The sequence below is a fragment of the Fukomys damarensis genome, unplaced genomic scaffold, assembly GCF_012274545.1.
Source record: "Fukomys damarensis isolate Sample0158 unplaced genomic scaffold, DMR_v1.0_HiC HiC_scaffold_12, whole genome shotgun sequence".
Lineage (NCBI taxonomy): Eukaryota > Metazoa > Chordata > Mammalia > Rodentia > Bathyergidae > Fukomys > Fukomys damarensis.
Window position 1 is genome coordinate 56,120,065 of NW_022900924.1, and position 8,457 is coordinate 56,128,521.

Genomic DNA, 8,457 nt, shown 5'->3' on the forward strand with positions numbered 1-8,457 from the left:
GCACAAGAATGCCCTTGCTTCCCACCCCCCCGCCCCCCCCCCCCGTAACTAACTCAGCCCCTGGACAGCAGAAGTCACACCATAAGGAAGGCCTCTGCCACTACTGAGGGCATGACCCAGACAGACACACCCATGAGTCTCCACCTCCCCCATCTGCCACACTGAGGGACTGAACCTTGGCAGAGTGAGGGTGGTGACAAACCACAGCATCCCACCCTGGTTCCAGAACTCACTGGGACCTTCTACATAAAATGCAGCTCTCCAGTTCCAAGAATAGGTCCTAAGTCATGACTGATTCCAGGATCCACTCAAAAGTCCCAAGTGCCAAGTGTCACCTGGGGCTAAAGGCAAACTCCCTGCAGCTATGAGCCCCTAATATCAGAACAGTTATCTTCCAGCAAGGGGGCAGGACAGGTACAGGGGACATTCTCATCCCAAAGAAAGGAAAAGGACAAAGGGCAGGGGAAATGAGTGGGGCAGACATTGTAGTTCCCTCTTTGAAGAGCTCCTTCCTGTCTGGAGGGCTACTTCCTGTTGGGATGACTACTTCCTGTCTGGAGGACAAGCTTCCCTTCCAAGAGAGGCGGGACCCAGGCCTACACTCACACCCTCAGGAGTGATAGCTTCAGCCACACCTGGAGTCTTTAGGTCCCACTGGGGCAGCCCAGCAGCCCTGTGCAAGAATTTGGATAGCAGAGAATCCAAGGGAGCCATGAAGGGCACCCCAGGCCAGGACCCCAAAGCCATCACGCTCCCCAGAACTCTGGGTCTATGATGGGACAGGCTGCCTAGAAGTCATCTGAAAGGTTTCGTCCTTCCCTGGTGGACACCCCTTTTCATTCTTTAGTGGCTAGACTCTAAATTTTCCAAATTTGAATACTCTGCTCCCCTTAAATACATAACTACAAGTTCAACATTAAGTTAATCCCTTTGGCCATTATCTGAGTATAAGAAATTAAAAGTAAACTCTGTGTGGTAGCATACACCTGTGATCCCAGCACTCGGGAGGCTGAGGCAGGAGGATGGCCTTGAGTTAGAGGCCAGCTGCCATCACGAAAGTAGATTTAGCAGCTCTGCCTAGAAGAAGCCCCAGTGGCTCTTACCCTCCCTCTGGAGCACAGCCCCAAGACCCTGACTTGGTTTTCCCAGGGGCGGAGGATGGCTAAGGGCAGTGAGATCCGTGGGGCCTGGGACCCCGCACAGTCACATCCGTGCCACCCCAAGCCCTCGGCACAGCTCCACAGAGCAAGGATCCTCTGGGAGTTCCAGGGCACCCTGTCTGCTCTTCCTGGAGCTGTGGCCGGGACCCGTGCTGGCCCTCCACCCTAGGGCCAGGGGTCCTAAGGCATCTCCAAAACTAGGACCTTGGTGGCCATGTAGGTGCCAAATGCCCCTTATCCTGGTGGCTACCAACCGGTCCCCAGGGAGGAGCCAGCGCATCCCTGGCCCTCAGCCCTCGGCAGGACGGAGGAGCTGTCCTCACAGGCTTCCTACTAAGCCGCACTGTTCACCCTTCCTTTCCTCCACCCTGAGAGAAACCGAGTCATGGGTGAGTCAGCACATTCTTGCCAGCCACTCACCCACTGGGGATCAAGATCCTCCAGCTCTCTGCAGTCAGGGAGGGCCGTGCCTGTGTGCCACGCCTCACACCCAGCTCCAGGAGTCTAAGGGTGGCTCTGTACTCCGCATTCCCCTGCGAAGGACAGAGGCAGCTATTTATACCGGGACACACAAAAGAACAGCCATAGCCTAATGAAATCCACCTGGATTTGCTTGGCAAAGAGCAGGAATTTCTTGTATCAGAAATCCTGATTTAGGAAGAGTCCTGGAATTCACATAAAAATCTTGCTCTGAGTCTCCTAGCAGGCAAGGGGAAAGTGACGTATGCTGTTTTCATCATTGTGGTCTCAGGGACCCAAACTCTGAAGTTGTTTCTGACCTGAAAGAGACTTCCAAAATGCAAGTGTGAAGGGAAAACAGGAAGGCAGACTTTCACCCAGGTGTGAAGCTCCTGACTGCGGCTCTATCTCTGGGACACAGTGTAAACAGGCCGGGGCGTGGCGCTCCTGGCAAGCTGTGACAAGACACTGCAGTTATTTCCCTGGTGACAGTTTCTACGGCAGAACCTACAAAAATGCCAATAGCTGATGTCACCTCCAGACCTGCAGAATCAGAACCCCCCAGGGAGGTGCCTCGTCCCCGGCTCCAGAGCTGCCTGCGGAGCGACTACGGCAGGGACCATCCCACACAGGTGGAGCGAGACGTTTGCGGGTCTCCCAGCCCAGGAGAACCTCCAAGAAAGGGCGCATGGGCATGGGCGACAGCAAGCAGAGAAGAGAAGACACCGGCGATGTGTGTCTGGCCCCAACTGGGGTATCAAGGGTCTGGGGGGCCCGGCTCAGTGCGGGTCTCAGACCAGCGGCGGGCGTGTCCCACAGAACGTTTGGGACACACAGTGCTCGCGTTCGTTTGCGGTGATCTGAAATTCACCCTGCTCAGCACCCTGTGTGTCATCTGGCCACCCTGGGTCTGGGTGCCGGCGAGGCCTCCCGGGCACTCAGGACGGGCAGACCTCATGTCTGCCCCTGGCCAAGGTCTATGCGGTGCCCCTCACTGTGCTCCCCCAGTACCACCCCAGGTTGGCAGAACGGCGAACAGTAGCTGCCCCGGACACCTGTACTCTAACCACAGAACGATTCCCTCGCTACCTGGTGGATCCCTGGGAAGACCAGGAGGTGCTGAGCCGAGTGCTTCCTCGTCGGGCAAAGGTTGCAAGTGGGCTGAGCGGTCGGCCTTTGCTTAGCTGGGGCTCCGCAGGGCGCTCTACCTCCGCCCTGCAGGGACCCCCCATACCCCCTGCAATGTGGCCCCTCGGTCCCCTTCCCCGGCATGAAACCCTGAGTGGCCAAGTCCCTCCTGGAGACAGAGTGGCCGGGTCTCCCCTGCAGGTCTGGGTCCCACGCCACCAGCCGAGCCACGGCAGCAGAGAGCTGGGCCCCTCTCCCCAAAGCCGTGTCCCTGGTGGCCCCGCACACCTCGCTGCCCGGGGAGATAGGAGCCTCTCCTTGTTTGGTTTTCTCTTAACCCAGGAACATACAGGAACTGATCCGGTCACCACGGCGACCCCAAACACCCCCAGCACAAGATGGGCCTGGAGCCAGCCTGGTGAGGACGGTGGAGCCTGCGCCACCTCGCCTCCAGGCCCTGCGGGGCACAGAGGCTCAACTTCAATCGAAGCCCAAGGGCCGGCTTGCTGGCGTCCCTGTGAGTGAGCAGTCTCTGGTGGCAGGAGGCGCCCTCACCTTCCCAGTCCCAGGCTCCCTGTCCAGCCCGTCCTCATCTGTGTGCAGCTCCACCCCAGGACTTTGCCCTGCGGCTCTGGCCTCCAGCCCTCCCTGTGCATACTGGTGCAAATGTTCCCTCACCCCAGCCCAGTGTATGGCAGGGTAGGTGATGCTCCAGGCTGGGGGACCAGGCTCTCCAGTCCTGGGCCCTGGGCTCCATCTCCGCCCTGCTGCCGAACAAATGTGAGAACGAGGGCAGTTTTTCAACTTCCCCTTGATGTCGTTATCTGTACAACGGAGCCAGAGGCACCTTGGAAGCCCGTCTGAGGATTAAATGAGCTAAATTACAGGCCAAGCCTTAGGAAGGCCCAGAAAGATGATCAGGACCCTGCTATCTGTCCATCTCGGAACACCCAGGTCCCGGTGTGGGATCCCAGCCCAAGGTTCTGTGAGACCAGAGAGGTGGACCGACCCACGACTGCACAGAGCAGGCCACTGTCGACTTAGTGGCCTAAGTATGGTCCTGGGTAGCAGCGAAGATCCCTCAGCTCTGGGACAGGAGGAGGTCAGGGCAGTGACTTCATCCTGGAATGGTCCTGGATTATCTGACACTAATATCCGGGTATCTGGCATGTTCCTGGCACCAGTAGCACCCACATCCGGGCTGTAGAGTCCACCCTTATCTACAGTGTGCTGGGAAGCTGCCGGGAACCCAGCCGGGGCCACTGGGGGCACCGGGACTCAGGAGGGCTGGATCCTGTCAGGCTGAACCCTGCACTATCTGTGCTCTCGGGTCAGACCTGGGCTGGGCACCACTCAGGGTCTGGGGTAGCAGGGTAGCTATGACAGACGGGGCTCTGGGGTCCCAGGCAGACTACATGCTTGGTTTCTCACTCGTGAAGAACGACGTATTCACACCTCATCTGGAGTGGTAGAATTCGAGTTGCAAGACAACATAGTGACACCCGGAGAACTTCTGCACAGGGTCCAAATCCCAGCCTGCCTTTCTACCGACTGACTTCCCCAAGGCTGGCAGAGAGACCAGAGGGCTTTGGATGCAGTGTCAGTCACCCCCTGTCACTGTGGCAAAGTAACACCCTGCATTTAGAGGAGAGGACTTTTTCGGCTCATGGTTTCAGAGGGCTCGGTCCGCGGCCAGTGGCTCCAAGGCACAAACACAGGGAGGAAGGGCCTGGTGACAGAAAGCTGCTCAGCCCATGGCAGCCAGGAAGCACAGAGAGGAGGAGCCTGAGATGAGACCACGCCCTTCCAGGTCACACCTCAGGGACCACGTCCAGCCAGGCCGCACCTTCTAACGGCACAGTCAGCCCGGAACCCATATATGCAGGAATCCACCGCAGAGTAGAGAACCCTGAAATCCAATCACCTTCCACACGAGCTCTTTGGAGACATTTTAGATCCAAACCCTAACCGAGAGGATACACGCAGCAAGCGCCGTTAAACAGGAGATATTAGCGTTGTGCGCCTTCCAAGTAGGAGGTGCTAAGGGGCAACAGGGGCTTCCTGGAGATGAAGAGGATGCAGAGCGCGGCTTGGTGATGGTGCAGTGTCACACGGGGGCCCGAGGAAGAGCTGTGTTTGGAGTGAGGATGAGTCCTGGAGGATCCAACTTGGACAGAAAGTGGAGTCTTGGACAGAAGGAATTGTCAGCAAGATCTTGGTGCTGAAGCCGGGCGTGGTGGCACACAGCTGTAATCCCAGCACTCGGGAGGCTGAGGCAGGAGGATCGCTATGAGTTTGAGACCAGCCTGGGCTACACAGTGAGTTCCAGGTCAGTCTCAACTACATAGTGAGACCCTGTCTCAAAGAACCGAAAACAAAAAGATCTTGGTGCTGAGCCTGAAGGTGACCGGTGTCCTGCTGGCTTGTCTTCCCACCTCAAGATGCAGTGTTCCCCCAGGCCCTGGTCATGAAGTGTCACCCCACAGGGATCACAGGCATCTTCACAAACACCCCAACCTTGGCACGGGGGCCACACAAGCTAAGTACTCAACCAATGGTTGTTGAATGAAAAAGTGAAAAACAACCAGGGTCGCTCCTCACTGAATGTTACAAATCTTCCCCTCCTACACGAGCCTCGTCTCATTTGACTGCACAACAAGCTCTGAAGCAACACCTGGGTCCACGTCGCAGCCTCCGCCGCTGCCGCCAAGCACACCATCTTTGCTGGAGCGGGTTGATGAGGCTGCCACAGCGGGGCCCTGCAGGCTCCTTTTTGTGGCATTATGAGAAACGGGGTTCGAAGCAGTCCACCGCACTGAGGGGACCACGTCCTGGGAGAGGATGAGGAGCCGGCAGCGTGACAGTGTGCGCCTTCCCGGGGCGGAGATGGCTCCCAGGGGACTTAGGCCCCCACCAGGTGGGACCAGAGTTCCGGGCCCAGTGGCCGGAGCTTCTCCCCTCGAGTAAAAGCGGGGTGCGCTGCCTGCTGGACTGGCCAGACCCAGAGGCGCCACTGCTCCCAGGGTTTGCGGCTCGAGCCATCGCCAGCCTGGGCACCAGTCCAGCTCCACAGGGCCCACAGCAGGGCCAGGCTGCGGTGCAGGGCCCCGGCCACCTGGGCAAGGAAAGGACTGGGTGGAAAGGCGTTAGTGACGGCTGGATGTTCTCCAGGTCCGCACCCCACAGTCGCCTGACTTGGCTCCTCCTCTCCAAGGAAGAAAATCCCCAGTCAGCCCCCAGCGCTGTTCCCTTCTCAAACCCCAGGATAAAGCAGAGAGAAAGAAGCCAGAATGGCAGGCAGGGGCCTGACGGGGCGTGCGTGCTCCGGCAGGGCTCCCTGGCCGGTGGGCAGGTGACTTACAGGAAGCCAGTTGCGCAAGGTTAAAAGGGGCAGAGTGTGCCCCGTGTCGAGCTGGAGTTCTCCTCTGTGCCCGCTGGCATTTTACTTCTACCTGTTGGATGGCACGGTTTGGGGAGGTGATGGGCCTGGGCCCTGGGCTTCGGGTCGCCCTGGGGTGACCCCAGGGGAGCTCGGCTCCCTCTGCCACGTCGGTGAGTCACCCAAACCAGAGCTGGTCGGCGCCTGGCCGGGGCACCGGCTCGAGCTGCTCCTCGAGGATTTTCCTCCTGCATCTTACTCATCCTGAGACTGAGGTGGTACCTTGTGGTCACCCTGGGGCAGATGACTCGGCAAAGCTCCCTGCACCATGGCGGCCCCTCCATGTCCCGGCTCTCGGCTGGGTGCTTGCCCAAACCGGAATTGGGCGGTTCTCATCCTCCAATGCCCCCAGGAGGCATTTGCTGTAACACCCAGAGCCCTTGTGCTCTGCTCAGTCCTGTGACTGCCTGGAAAGCAACTCAGAGCTCCCGATCCAGGGCGATGTTCCCCAACCTCTGTCTTCCAATCAGATAAAACCTTGGCCAGCCTGGCTCCCCAAACCCACCAGGCCGGGTCAGTGCCAGGCACCCAGCGTGAGTCACAGTAGCCTTGTTCTGGAAGCTAGGGGTCTGTGCCCCTCTCTCTCTCTCTCTCTCTCTCTCTCTCTCATCTCATTTTTTTTTTCTTTCCAATTTACTTTGCTGTTGTGCAGGGGATGGAGACCAGGGCTACACGTGCTAGGCCTCTCTCCTCGGTGCTCTGCCTCTCTGTGAGCTGCACCCCCAGCCCCTCTCCTTTTATAGCATGAACTCTGCATTCACCCTTTGGGGGACCAAGCAGGACAATCCACCAGTCCCTTGCAGGATGTGCTCACCCCCCGGCACACTCTGCATTGAGCTCTGAGGGCGGTTCTCAACATCAGGATCCAGATGAGCAGGACAGAGAGTAGTTCCTACCTGGGAGCACAGGTGACTGAACAGGATGGTGAACACAGGGTCCCCAGTTCTCCCAGGTGCCCCCTCCGCCCCTGATTCCGGCCCCACAGCAGGCGCTGTGCTCCTGTTGCCCAACCCCAAGGCAAAGCCATCTCACCTGGCGCCCACCTCCATGACCCGCCTGGCTCTGTGCTAAGTGGGTGAAATGGCTTCACTGGGCTGCACACCCTCTCACAGCCCGCTTACAGTGAGAAAACTGAGGCAGCGTGGCCAAGGGAGCTGTGCAGCCAAACACAAAGACAGTCGGCTGCACACCCACGCCCAGCCTTGCCCCGCTCCTGTGGCTCTGGCCTTCTCCTAGGCGAAACCCAGCTGTGTTCCGAGGCCTTCTGGGATGCAGCCTCAGGGACCCTGCAGGGCTGACTCCTTCCTACTCGGGGATCTCATCGCCCTGGAAGTCCCTGCTCCCCCTTGGACTGCAGCTGTGCTCCTGGGCCAGCGGCACAGACACCAAGAGTGGAAAGGTTACACCACCGTTCAGGTCCCTCCCCAAGGCTCAGTGAAAACTCTGACATCTACTATCCAGGATGCCCCACAAGTCTCCGTGTCGATGTCACCAATGATGCCACTGGTGACCTGTTCTCTGGTGTCCTCTTCCTAGGGACTGTGTTTGTGGGTTGAAGTGCCCTGACTTCCCTGTCTCTTTTCTTCACAGTCTCACCTACTTTTTACCTCTTTTATCGTTTTCCTTTGCTTTCCGGGTATCTTAATGACTTTTTTTCTCATTGCTGGGACAAAATACATAACACCACTGTAAAAGAAGGAGAGATTTTGGCTTGCCGTTTGTAGAGGTTTCAGTCCATAGTTGGCTAGCTCCAAGGCAGGGTGGCATGGCAGAGACAGAGGAGAAATGTTCCATGGCAGGCAAGAGGCAGCAAGCAACAGCAGCAGCCTTCTTTCTTCCTTGAAAGGTTTTTTTTTTTCTTGTACCAGGGATCAAACTCGGGCCCTCACGCTTGTGAGGCAGGTGCTAAGCTAATCCCCAGCAGCCTTATTTCTTATATTCTATCCAAGCTATACACCTTTAGGATGGTAGCATCCACACCCATAACTTTGCATAACCAACCACTGGACTAATTTAGTCATCACTCACTGAATCCCAGCATCACACACTGTCGACCAGCTACCCCTGAAAAGTCCTATGACTGCTTGAGGCTTTGGGGGACATCTAGACACAAGTCACAACACTAAGGGCTCTTCCAACATTTGTATTTGTTTAAGTGTTTATGCATTTATTCTTTGTGTGTTGGAGACTGAAGGGTTTCACTCATGCTAAGCAGGCACTGAGCTACACCTGTGCAGTCTTTTTTTTTTTATGTCTACTATCAGTACTTTA